The sequence below is a fragment of the Lontra canadensis genome, unplaced genomic scaffold, assembly GCF_010015895.1.
Source record: "Lontra canadensis isolate GAN:19392208 unplaced genomic scaffold, GSC_riverotter_1.0 scaffold66, whole genome shotgun sequence".
NCBI classification, from domain to species: Eukaryota; Metazoa; Chordata; class Mammalia; order Carnivora; family Mustelidae; genus Lontra; species Lontra canadensis.
In genome coordinates, this window is record NW_022631060.1 from 1,216,356 (window position 1) to 1,230,362 (window position 14,007).

Consider the following 14,007-nt stretch of genomic DNA (forward strand, 5'->3'; position numbering starts at 1 on the left):
GGAACCATCCCGCTGAGCCCACTGGCGATAACAAAGCTGAGTTCTCCCAAATTTCCGTGTGCCGCTTAAGTTTCCTCAGTCACTTCAGATTTTCTGCAACATTTAGTTCCCTGACCAGGAAACCCAACTGCGCTGACCCAACGTGCCACTGGTGTGGGACTGGAGATGGGCCTCGGAGGGCAATGGAGTACTACCCTAGGGTTTAGGCGTGCCCTGCTGATTTCGGTGGACCCAAAGCTGGGTTCTCCTGGACAGCTACGGCTCACCTCTGCCCTGCTGGACCAACAACAGGAACCTGGGGACAACTGGCAGGATCCACCCATCAGACCAGGTAAGCCCCAGGGCCACGGCCCAAGACAGATCTGTCCATTGAGTACAGAAGGGGAGCCTGATCTCCTCCCATTAGTCAGTGATACCCACAGTGGAGTATCCAACCAGACTGAATCTGAAGAGTACCTGACTGCATGAATCTGTCCATATGGCTCCACCGCTTCGGCTACAGAGTCTGAGTGGGATGCACCCCGAGTCTGGTGGAGTGTTATATGGCATAATGGTCACCTACTCTATGGCATAGCCTGGTCCCGGGGCTTATATGGACAGACCTTAGCTAAGATACTCCTAATTTCCCATGAGGGACGTGAGCAGGACAGCACCTGAAAGAATCCCCTCCCTTTGCCTGCGATATCATTTATGGTGTTAGGGAAATGCACTAAACCCACTATCTTAGACTGCATACTTAAAAACTTTAAAAAGGGCTTTAGTGGTGACTATGGGGTTCATATGACCCCAGGAAAATTCAGGACCCTCTGCGAGCTAGAATGGCCTAGTTTTGATGTTGGATGGCCCTCAGAAGGAAACTTAGATTTGCTCACCTTCTGACATGTTTATCACATGGTCACGGGAAACCTAGGGCACCCTGATCAGTTTCCATATATTGACTCCTGGTTAGGTGAACCATGAGAGACTATAGATTCTGAAAAACAATCTGAGGGTTTTGAAGGGGTGGGGGGTGGGAGGTTGGGGGAACCAGGTGGTGGGTATTGGAGAGGGCACGGATTGCATGGAGCACTGGGTGTGGTGCAAAAACAATGAATACTGTTATGCTGAAAATAAATTTAAAAAATTAAAAAAAAAATAGCTGTTGGGTCCATTATCAAAGGAACGAGACTGAGACAAAGTGAAAGTTATACAAAGCCTTATTCTATGCCAAGCATTAGAAGTTGGGCTGACTGGATAGGGAAGGGAACAAGACTGAGACAAAGTGAAAGTTATATAAAGCTTTATTCTATGCCAAGCATTAGAAGTCAGACTGACTGGCCAGGGCTGCCTCCAAAGAGAGCAAACCCCCTTGGTCTTACAGGCTAGTTTTTATAGGGCACAATTGCAGACCTCTACGTATGTGGCTTTGGCTGACTGGATGTCTTTTACCTGTTTGGCCTTATTTTAGGTGTGTGTTTTAGCAACAGTTACCTGGAACCTATATCACTAACTGCTGAGGCATTTACTAAACAACAAAATGGCTACCTAGGCAATGAAATGGCTACCTAGGCAACATGGAGTCACTCTGGCTAAGCAGGCCCAGGCAGGCCCTAGGGGGTTAACAGGTTTTAACATGGAATTTTGGCCCCAACAATAGCTAGAACCCTCCCCCCTGGGTATGGTTGCATTTATAGTAAGGGACAGTGCAGGATCCTTGTCGCTCAACCAAACTGAAGTACTCGGAATAAAGCCATACATCAGGGGGACCCAGAGGAAGAGCTCCCACCACCGTATGTTCCTCCAGCAGCCCCAGATGCTCCTGAAGTGGGACCTGGCACCCTGCCACCCTCAGTGTCTCTGCCACCTCCAGCTCTATCCCTGCCTCCCCCTGATCCAGTGCCAGCTGCAGCCTCTCTGACACCTCTGATTCTGCCAACGGCCGCAGTGTCCCCACTGCCTCCGGTTCCCCAACCGTCAATGGTCTCACTACCAGCCTCCACACTGCCCCCAACTACTCGTGATGGGCACTCTGTGTGAGGGCCTGTAGGAAGGCCTGGTTAGCCAGAGGAACTTACTTGCAAACCCCAGATATAGGGGTGGGCCAGGCCGGATGGAGACATCCAATCAGTGGGGCACGCATATATTTGCTATGGTGAATTGGAATTCAATTGGCCACCCATATTGCTGACCGAGCATGACTGTGCAGTTTTCCCTGTGTGTTGCAATCTCATTGGCCACCTGTGTGTGGGCCGGGCTCAACCACCTCTAAAAAGGTTAGTCTGTGAGGCAAGGCGGGGGCTAATAGTCCTTGGGGTAGTCATCAGGAGCAGCGCTGTTGGGAAACGTAGTCGTCAGGAAGCAGCCTCATCCGGGGAGCGGCCTCGTCCTGGGGGTGGCGTCGTCTGGGGAGCAGCATTGTCAGGAGCGGCGTCCTTGTCATCGTCACCTCTTCGTAAGAGACGGCCCCGACCGGTCAGTTTGATTTTCGATGCTTGGCGCGAAATAAAGCTTTGCTTGACTTTCGCTTTGCATCAGTCTCGTTCCTTTGATCACGGACCCTAACACTCCCCAGAACCTGAATACCGAAATACCACACGCCATCTCAGAACACGGGAGATCCCGGCTTACCAAAGGCCCTCCATGAGACTCGAGGTCCCAATACAATTGGTGCAGATGGCACCCCCCAACCTAGTTGGCCCATCATCTATTATCAGCCTTTCACCACTACCGACCTCCTAAACTGGAAACATTATACTCCCGCATATTCAGAGAAACCACAGGCAATGACTGACCTCATGGAATCCACCTTCCAAATCCACCAACCAACGTTGAGAAGATTGTCAACAGCTCCTTTGCACCCTGTTCAACACTGAGGAGAGAAGAAGAATCCTTCAGGAGGCGTGTAAGTGGCTCCAGGAGGTGGCTCCAGCAGGTATTATGAATACCATGGGGTGGGCTGAGGAGTCTGCACCAGACAATTGGCCCGACTGGGACTTCAACATGGAAGAAGGCTGTAATGCTATCAAGCTCTACCAAGAAGCCATCCTGCGAGGTCTCCAACAAGGTGCCAAGAAACTACTAACATGTCAAAGACAGCTGATGTGACTCAGGACGGGGAAGAAACTCCTGGTAATTACTACGAGCAGCTTTTCAAGGCTTTCCGTATATACAGTCCATTTGATCCAGAAGCACCCGAGAACCAAAGGATGGTAAATCCTGTCTTTGTGGCACAGTCAGCCCCTGATATCCGTCACAAGCTCCAAAAACTTGAGGGTTTTGCCAGGATGAACATCACCCAGCTACTAGAAATAGCCAATAAGGTCTATCGAAATTGAGAGACTGTAGCAAAACATGAGGCTGAAAAGAAGATGAAACAGAAAGTTGCCCGGCTGGCTGCAGCCCTTCAACAAAACTCTCAACTGCAAGGACCATCAGAACAGTTAAGAGGACAGCCTTGACAAGGTAGAACCCTCAAAAAGGACCAATGCACACACTGCAATGAAATGGGGCACTGGAAGAACGAATGCCCAAATTAAAGGCCAAAACCATGCAAATCCTCCACCTGACCTGAAACCCAGGCAGACCGGGATCCAGACTTTATGGGACTAGCCAACAAAGACTCTGACTGATGGGGACCAGGCTCATTAACATTAGGCCCCCAGGAACCCATGGTTGATGTAAATGTGGGGGGCCAGAAGATCACTTTCATGGTGAACACCAGGGCAGAACACTCGGTAGTAACTACACCAGTGGCACCCCTTACAGAACGAACTGTAACCATCATGGGTGCCACAGGGAATCGAGCCACAAGCCAAACCTTTTGCCAATCTCAAATTTGTAAGCTAGGCGGACACATTGTGTCCCATGAATTTCTATATGTTCCAGACTGCCCACTCCCTTTACTGGGAAGAGATTGACTTTCAAAATTAGGAGCACAAATCTCCTTTGAATCTTCTGGACAGGCCACCAGGAGTCTAAACCCCGCCAGACCTCGACTCATCTTGTCCCTCAATACACCCCAGGACAAAGAATGGAGACTATTCGAACAAGAACAACCAGAGACAAACCCCGAGGCCTACTGGACTGCAGTCCCCAATGTATGGGCAGATGATAACCTTCCCAAGACTTGCCATCTGGTGAGCTCCACTCATTATAGAACTAAAGGCTGGAACATAGCTGCAATGGCAAAGGCAGTATCCAATCTCACGGAAAGCCCAAATAGGAATATAAGCCCACCTAGAGCGACTAAAAGCAGGCATTCTAGTCAAATGCCAATCTCCCTGGAACACTCCCCTGCTCCCAGTCAAAAAGCCCGACGGTGACTACCAATCCATCTAGGATTTGTGTGCCATAAACCAGGTTGCTCAGACTCTACACCCAGTAGTGCCAAACCCCTATAACCTCTTAACCCAGATCCCGCCAGACGTTGCCTGGTTTACCTGCCTCAATCTAAAGGATTGAGGCTTTTTTCTGTATTCGCCTAGCCTCCATAAGTCAACCTCTCTTTGCCTTTGAATGGACTGATGTCAGCTTGGGATGCCAGATTCAACTCACCTGGACCAGACATCCACAGGCGTTTAAAAACTCACCAACGATATTTAGTAAAGCCCTGGCCTCTGACTTGGCTGACTTCTCCAGGGAATGAACTGGCTGCACAGTACTCCAATATGTTGACGACCTTCTCATCGCCAGCCCAAGTAAGGAAACCTGCCGCTGAGCAACACTCGACATCCTCCATCACTTATCAAAAAGAGGATATCAAGCATCCTGGGAAAACGCTCAATTATGTAGACAAGAGGTCAAATACTTAGGATGCATGATAACTCAAGAAGACGGGCCCTCAGCACTGAACAAAAGGCTGTGATAACGAACCTTCCGTGGCCCACCACCAAATGAGCTTTGTGTGAGTTCCTCGGGGCTGCAGGATTCTGTAGAATCTGGATACCAGGGTTCTCAGTCATAGCCAGGCCCCTGTATGATTCATTAATGGAACTGGATAATCAGCCTCTACAATGGGAAGACAGACAAGAAAAGGCTTTCAAGGAACTCAAGGACTTACTTGGAAGGGCCCCAGCCCTAGGCCTACCTGATACCAGGAAACCCTCCTGCCTGCGCGTTCATGAAAAGAACAAAATTTCCTTAGGACTTCTAACCCAACCAATAGGCCCTTGGGAAAAGCCCACTGTATATCTTTCAAAGAAATTAGACCCTGTTGCCTCCATAAGGCTCCCTTGCCTACAGGCCTTGGCAGCTGCCACACTTTTCATCAAAGAGGCTGACAAGCTCACTTTAGGACAACAGCTCACAGTAAAATTTCCCCACTCACTGATCACTCTTCTGAACAGTCAGAGTCAGAAATAGGTATCAAATGCCAGGCTCACTCAATATCAAGGGCTACTTCTAGAAAATCCTCACATAAACCTACAGACTGTGCAGGCCCTCAACCCAGCCACATACCTCTCAACAGCGGAAGGGGAACCAGAACATAACTGTCTGGAAATCATAACTGAAGTCTACACCACCCAGCCAGACCTGCAGGACTCCCCTCTGACAAACGCTGACCTTACCCTGTACACTGATGGTAGCAGCTTCCTAAGCAATGGCCTAAGAAAAGTGGGTTACACCATTACCATGGCTACAGAAGTCCTAGAAGCTAAAGCACTCCCTGCGGGATGGACAGCTCAGAGAGCTGAACTCTGGGCCCTCACCCGAGCACTCTTACTAAGGACAAAAAGGTCAACATATATACTGACTCAAGATATGCCTTCACCACTCTACATATACAAGGGCAATCTACAAAGAGGACTCCTCGCATCCGATGGAAAAACCATCAAGAACAAAAATGAAATCCTTCAGTTGTCAGAAGCAGTATGGGTGCCCCGGAGCTTAGTCATCATCCACTGTTGGGGACACCAAAAAGGAGATGCCATGCCAGCTATAGGGAACCACTTAGCTGACCAGGCAGCCAGGGAAGCTGCCCAAGACGGACAACCTGCCATTATAGCATCTGTTACCCACTCCTTACAAAAACCTACTTGTACAGCAGCTGAAGATGACTGAGCCAAAACCGAGGGAGCCATTCACCATCCCCAAGGGTGGTGAATCCTCCCAGATGGGTGCTTATTCATTCCAGCAAACTTCACCCCCTGTGCCATCACTGAACAACATTCAACTTCACATTTGGGAAAAACAGGGCTTGAAAAACTGCTGGCAGAACATTTCTACGTCACCAGACTTGCAACCTTATGCAAGTTGGCCACAGATCAGTGTGCCACTTGTGCGAGACACAACCCCAAAACCGTACTTTTCCAGCCCCCTGGAGTACAGTGCACAAGGACAGCTCCCTTCGAAGACCTGGAAGTGGACTTCAGAAAGATGACTCCTTACTTAGGTATAAAATATCTGCCAGTTCTGGTCTGCACCTTCTCAGGATAGGTGGAGGCATATCCAACTCATACAGAGAAGGCAAGAGAAGTCACCAGCGTACTCCTCTGGGAGATCGTGCCTTGGTGCAGGATCCACTTACCCTACATAGCGACAATGGCCCAGCCTTTATCTTTGAAGTTCTATGAGAGCTAACTTCAGCCCTCAACATCTGGAAACTCCACACAGCCTACCAGCCTCAGAGCTCAGGGTAAGCAGAGCGTATGAACCGTACCCTCAAGGAAACCCACCCAAATTACATGCTGAGACCTCCTTAGGGTGGACAGATCTACCTTCCTTAGCAGTACTCTGCTCCTGCTATACCCCTCAGGGCCATTTGAAATATTCTATGGCAGGCCACCCCATTGTTGTCTTCTTTTCCAGGTACTCTTAACATCTTAGGAGACATGTGCCTCCAGGACCAACTGTTATCCATAGGAAAAATCATAGCAGAATTACACACCCACATAATAAAGAGGGCCCCTATATCCCTAGGACTCCCTGTCCATTCCTTCCACCCTGGAGATGAGGCCTGGGTAAAAGACATGAACCCTTTCACCAAACCTGGACTGGCCCACATACAGTAATTCTCATAACTCCCACTGTCCTCAAGGTTACCAATATCACACCATGGATCCACCATTCATGAGTGAAAATGGCAAACCCAGACCAAGCTACCTGGATCCCACATCTGTCACCATCAAACCCTCTGAAGATCACTCTAAAGAAGGGCCCCTAAACTCTAAAGTACATCCTTTCCTTTCTCAACCCAGCTGGAGCCTCATGTTATGGCTACTAAGTTTCCTCTGCCTCCTCCCGCCAGGGACCCCCAGTAACCCAACAACATACGACTGGAAATTAACCCAGACTTTGGAAGGCCAGGACAAAGTCCTTCATAACCAAACCACTGGCAATTGTACCACCTTCCAGATATCCCTATGTCAACTCCTGGCTCCATACAAGGAACAAGTGCTTGAAGGGAGGCTATGTAAAGAACAGGGACACCAGATATACCTTTGCCCAGACCAGGGGTTAGAAAAATGCGGGAAAAACTTTTGTGACCAATGGGGTTGTGAGACCATAGCCCCATGGGTGACATCAGGCAAGCTTCGAGTCTCCCCGGTTTACATGTCCCAGGCCAACCAAATACTCACAATTACCCCCACGGAACTGTGGAGGCTCCTAGTGGGACTGGCCATGATGCTGGGGACTGCGTCTATATGTTCCCAGGAAGGACTCTGGAACTTCTCACTCTCCGCTGGGACAGACACCCTCCATAGCCCAGGTTCTCTTCTATAAACCCCACTCCTCCAGGGCCAACCATTCAAAACTATACTTGCCAGCTCTTAAACACCTCCTACCACTTATGGCTCAACTCGACCCCTACATTCCCCTACTGGTTCCGCCTGCTGGGTTTGTCTCCCCTTGGCCTGATCGGCTTTCTTCAGTTTCCCCATCCCTCCTAACTTGCCACTGCCCAATAATACAAGCCCTATGAGTTTTGGCCCTGTACAAAAATCAGCCCCGCTGCTTCCAGCTAACAATCTAACCTGCTTTCTCCCTCCCTGGATGCACCGAGGCCCCAAACCTGGGCTGCTAGAACTTCACAGCTCCTCTACCTTACTGCACCCTCCCAGGCATCTTCCTCTCCTTTGAAAACAACTTTCTCTTTAGGTGCCACAACAAAAGTAATGCAGTAATGCCCCTTCTGGTTGCATACTTGTGTTTCTGTCCCCCTCTGCCTCACTAGACTTAGATTTCCAGTTCCAGCCCCGGGTCTCTCTTCACCACCAAAGCTGATGGGCAGTAGTCTTACCATTCCTCCTGCGGGCTGAAGTCTTTGCCGGTACACCTACTGGCGCATCGGGCCTTGGGACTTCCCTTAACTTTTACTTCAAGCTTTCACAGGAACTCAATGATGACACGGAACGCATCACAGAATTCATTAACATCCCTCCAGACACAACTCTCCAGTCCGGCGGCAATAGCCCTCCAGAATCGGCGAGCCCTAGATCTCCTCACTGCTGAGAAGGGAGGAACCTATCTCTTCCTACAGGAGGACTGCTGCTACTACATCAACCAGTCCGAGATCGTCACTTCCAAGGTTCACGAGCTCCAGGAATGCAACCACCGTCGTCGAGAAGAACTCATGTCTTGGGGTTTCAATCCATAGTCATGGACGTCCTGGCTATTACCCCTAGCAGGCCCTACTCCTCCTAGTTACCCTCGGTCCTTGCCTCCTCTACAGCCTCGTCCGTTTCATCAGAAATACTGACTCTCAACACATGACAGCCCATATCCTCGCCCTCTGAGGATACAGTCCCTTAAATCTAGATATTAATGATCTCTAGGGTACACCTGCAGATCATCAAGAAGGGGGGACATGAGGCAGATAGAGACCCCCAGTCCCAGTCCCTTCCTGTCCCCTGCTCTCCATTGCTCCTGCTGAAGCGGAAGAAAGACCAAACGACCATTCTGTTTGGTTAATAAAAGAAAAAACAAGTCCCCTGGGATAATTTAGCACTCTCCTGAGACACCTCTATATAGATCATACTTCCACATGAAGGGGGCCAGTCTACCCTGAGGGACAGTGAAAACGTCCCGTTACCATCCCCCATCACCCGTAACCATAAAAACTCACTCCTAACCCTGTTGGGTGCTCAGCCTTTGGGAAACTATCCCACTGAACCCACCGGCAAAAATAAAGCTATGTTCTCCCAGATTTCCGTGTACTGCCTGTTTCCTTGGTCGCTTCAGATTTTTCCACAACAAGAGAACAATGCAGAAGTCTTATGAAGTAAGATTTACTGCATGGAAGTGGGTCTGAAAGACCAAAAGAGAAGGGAGGGCATTCTAGGTTTTAAAAATATACCATTTATCTCAGTCATTAAGTGTCAGACTTCAGCTCAGGTCATGATCCCAGGGTCCTGGGATCAAACCTCACATTGGGCTCCCTGCTTGATGGGAAGCATGCATCTCCCTCTCCTACTCCCTCTGCTTGTGTTCCCTCTCTTGCTGTCTCTCTCTCTGTCAAACAAACAAAAAAAAAATCTTAAAAAAAAAAACACAGAAACAAACAAAAAAAACCCACCTTTTATTTTTACCGTTCTTCTTCCACTGTCTGGATAACACGAATCATGGTATACATGAGACACTTGCCAGTCAGTTACTATGACTCTGCAGTCTTTCTAAAACAATGTTGATTTCTTGTCCCTTTACTCACCTTCAGCCTTTGAGCAATGTTATTTTCTGAAACTGTCACTTTTCTAGCTCATAGCATCAATAAATCTTCAGTAGGTTTTTCCATTTTAGAAAAATACATAAAAATGTAAAATCACAAGAGAAAGAAAATCTTTAATAGTATATATAGGAGGGAAAACATGGAAGAGGAATCTGTATTCATTCTACTAACTCGTTCAACATATACTCCTTGAATCTTATCCTGGTTGAGACACTGTATAATACTTAGGGCTAGGGATGGGACATTGATCCCCACCCCAGTATCTCTGCCCTTAAGGCATTCAGTCAATCTGAGACAAGCCTGAAGATAAGTTATTAAAATGTAATAAGACATTTCCCCAAAATGGAGTAGCATGCCACTATTAAGAATTCCTGTACTTGGGTGTTTATTGACATGAAAAGCTGTTTATAAAACATTAAGCTACAAAAGCAGGTTATAAAACTTAGCTATGAGATGATCCTACTTTGGTGATTTCACAAAATCATAAATGTCTCTCTGTAAAATATATAGTTACAAACAAAAGATTACCAAAAAAAGATGTAAAAACAAAACAAAATCTAAATGAAAATATCATTATGTGTGGGTGGTGGGAGTATGGATGCTTTTTTCTTTCTCTCTTTTTTTTATTATCTACATTTTCCAATCTTATTCCTCTAACTTAAAAGGCATTGAAATGCAGTATGATGTTACACCGAGTATCAGAAAGTACAAAGGGGTTGGAGAAAATACCTACTTAAGTGTTTGGGTGTGTCAGAAAATGCTTCCCAGGAGAAAGGGAATGAAACCAAGGCAGAGCAAGCATATTACAAAGTTTACAACTGGGACTATATATCCACTTCGGGCAAAAGAGCATCAAGGGCAGAAGGACTTTGGAATTAAATAAAGATAGGAGACAGGCTGGATTGACACAAGGAAGTAAAAAGTATCTATAATACCCAGATAAACATTTCCAACTGGCATAGAACTTGGAGAAAGAGAAAGGAGACAGGTGCCAAAGGAACAGAGTAAGTCTACTGACTTATTTGTCTACTTCTTCACCCAGACTAGTGGGCATAAACAGCAGGGCTGGTCTGTGTGGGTTCTCTGCAGCATCTCATTCTCTAGGTTGGAGGGATGAAGCCAAATCTTGACTCTTAAATTAGGCCAAGTAGATAAATGAAGGGAAAAGAAATCAGGAGAGGGATGAAACAGGAAAAGAAACAAGGGAAAAATGAAAACCAGACAGAAATTTTTTTTTTTTAAAGATTTTATTTATTTATTCGACAGAGAGAGATCACAAGTAGGCAGATAGGCAGAGAGAGAGAGGAGGAAGCAGGCTCCCCACCAAGGAGAGAGCCCGATGCGGGGCTCGATCCCAGGACCCTGGGATCATGACCCGAGCCGAAGGCAGAGGCCTCAACCCTCTGAGCCACGCAGGCGCCCCCAGACAGAAATTTTTTAAAAAGAATGTCAGTTGCTCTAACACAGGTAAAAGATACTTCAAAAAACAAAAAAATTAAAAAATCAGGAGCACCTGCGTGGCTCAGTTGGTTAAGCGTCTGCATTCAGCTCAGGTCAGGATCCCAGAGTCCTGAGAGCTAGCTCCACATCAGGCTCCCTGCTCAGTGGGGAGCCTGCTTCTCCTGTTCTCTCTGCTGCCCCCTCTGCTTTTGCTCTCTCGCTATCAAATAAATAAATAAATCTTTAAAAAAAAATCAAAAGTTCATGCCAAGAGAGGAGACACATAGAAGGTTCGAATGTATGCCATTCTATAAATATTAATCAAGAAGGGGAAGGAATGTCCCAGTGTGCGCAATCTGATGATAATGTGGCTACCATGGGACCAAAAACACTGTAGCATTGCTTTGGTAACATATTTTAACTAAGGTGCTTTGTTATGGGGGAAAAAAACAAAAATAGGTGGGGAATAGCACTAATTTTCACTAAGTCGGTATTTTTATTCATGTATGTACTTGGGTAACATAGTAGAAATGATTTGGTATTATGCTATCCTGTATGCTACAACCTCTTCTCAAAAATTGCAGTCATATTCACCCTATACTGTTAAAAGCAACATTCATTTGGAAGGAATAAAGAAACTGGAATAAAGTAAATTATTCCAATTTTTATTTGTCCTTCTGTCCTTTATCAGTCCTGTCCTTCTGATCTCATCAGACTTATTTTCTGATGTGTTTCTTGGGTTTAAAAATAATTACAGTTGCTCTAATGTTTAGATGAAAAGACAACTGATAGTAAGTATTTTACCAACAGTCAAGAAAAAAATTCCATGATAGGTGCAATCAATGAAAACAGTCTATTCATTGGTTTTCCTTTTCTTCCATCATTTTCAGGATTACCCTCATTTCAACAATAATTTCTTAGTTATTCCCGCAAGCATTTTTCCCTCCCTCTGTGCCAAACTATGTAACCAGTAGAGCTGTTTAGACATTAAGTCATTTTGGTATGAAGTCAAAGGATCGAGACTGGCTCAGCTCTTTAATTCTTGTTATAAAACCAGAACCTGACCCTGTAAAAATGTAACTGAGACGAGCATGATCGTTATAAATTATTAATAATCTGGATTCTGTATGGAACTTATAGGACAGGGCTTAGTCCAGAAAGTAAATAGCAAATATTAAATTTTAAAATGTTGATAATTAAATGAGAAGTCACAGGTTTCGTATTAAATTTCTTGATGAAACAAACAAAACTGACAATAAACAACAGGAAAAGAAGGAGGTAATGAGATCACATACATGCAGAAACTGTTTAATTGCTTTAATACTTAAAAAAAATAAACTCAAGAAAAATCTTGGTCTGGTTAATTTCTGTATCCTAAACTCTCATTTCCTATCTCCTTGGTGTTGGCATTGACCTTTTGAGTCCAATCTCCATTATACACTTTTCATACGCCAATGATATCTACTTCTGAAACCTACCTTTGGGTTCTGATAACAGAAGGATAGCTACCTTTTATGAAGGCCTTACCATAGGCTGGGCAGTTTCAACAGCTTAATAGGAATTAGGATTATCTGATCTTCATACTGGCCACTTTGAGTTTTCTTCTACTTTTTTTAAAATTCAATTTAGTTAACATACACTTATTATTAGTTTCAGGGGTAAAATTTAGTGATTTTTCAGTTGCATATAACACCCAGTGCTCCTTACTTCAAGTGCCATTCTTAATGCCCATCACCTTGTTAACCCATCCCCCACACACCTCCCGTCCAGCAAACCTGTTTCCTATAGTTAAGACTCTCTCATCGTTTGCCTCCCTCTCGGTTTTGGTCTTATTTTTTTTCCCCCTTCCCCTATGTTCCTCTGTTTTGTTCCTTAAATTCCACATATGAATGCAATCATATTGTATTTTTTTCCTCTGACTGATTTATTTTGCTTAGCATAATACCCTCTATTTCCATCCACATCATTGCAAAAGACCAAGATTTCATCCCTTTTGATGGCTGAGTAATATTCCATTATATACATATATCACAATTTTATACATTCATCTCTCGATAGACATATCAGCTCTTTCCATTTTTTAGCTATTGTGGACATTGCCACTATAAACATCAGTATACATGTGACCCTTCAAATCACTATGTTTGTACCCCTTGGATAAATACTTAGTAGTACAATTGCTGGGTGAAAGGGTAGACCTATTTTTTTACTTTTTGAGGAACTTCCGTACTATTTCCAAAGTGGCTGCACCAGTTTGCATTCCCACTAACAGTGTAAGAGGGTTCCCTTTCTTCCCTATCCTCACCAACATTTATTGTTTCCTGACTTGTTCATTTTAGCCATTCTGAACAGTGCGAGGTGGTATCTCATTGTGCTTTCGATTTGTATTTTCCTGATGCCAAGTCATGTTGAACATTTTTTCATGTGTCTATTAGCCATTTGTATGTCTTTTTTTTTTTAAAGATTTTATTTATTTATTTGAGAGAGAGACAGTGAGAGAGAGCATGAGCAAGGAGAAGGTCAGAGGGAGAAGCAGACTCCCCATGGAGCTGGGAGCCCGATATGGGACTCCATCCCGGGACTCCGGGATCATGACCTGAGCCGAAGGCAGTCGTCCAACCAACTGAGCCACCCAGGCGTCCCCATTTGTATGTCTTTTAAAGAACCGTCTGTTCATGTCTTCTGCCCATTTCTTGACTGGATTGTTTTTTGGATGTTGAATTGAGTAAGTTCTTTACAGATTTTGGATACTAGCCCTTTATCTGATAAGTCATTTGCAAATATCTTCTCCCACTGAGGTTGACTTCTAGTTCTGTTGATCATTTCCTTTGCCGTGCAAAAGCTTTTTATCCTGATTAGGTCCCAATACTTTGTTTTTGCTTTCGTTTCCCTGGCCTTTGGAGACTGTTTAGTAAGAAGTTGCT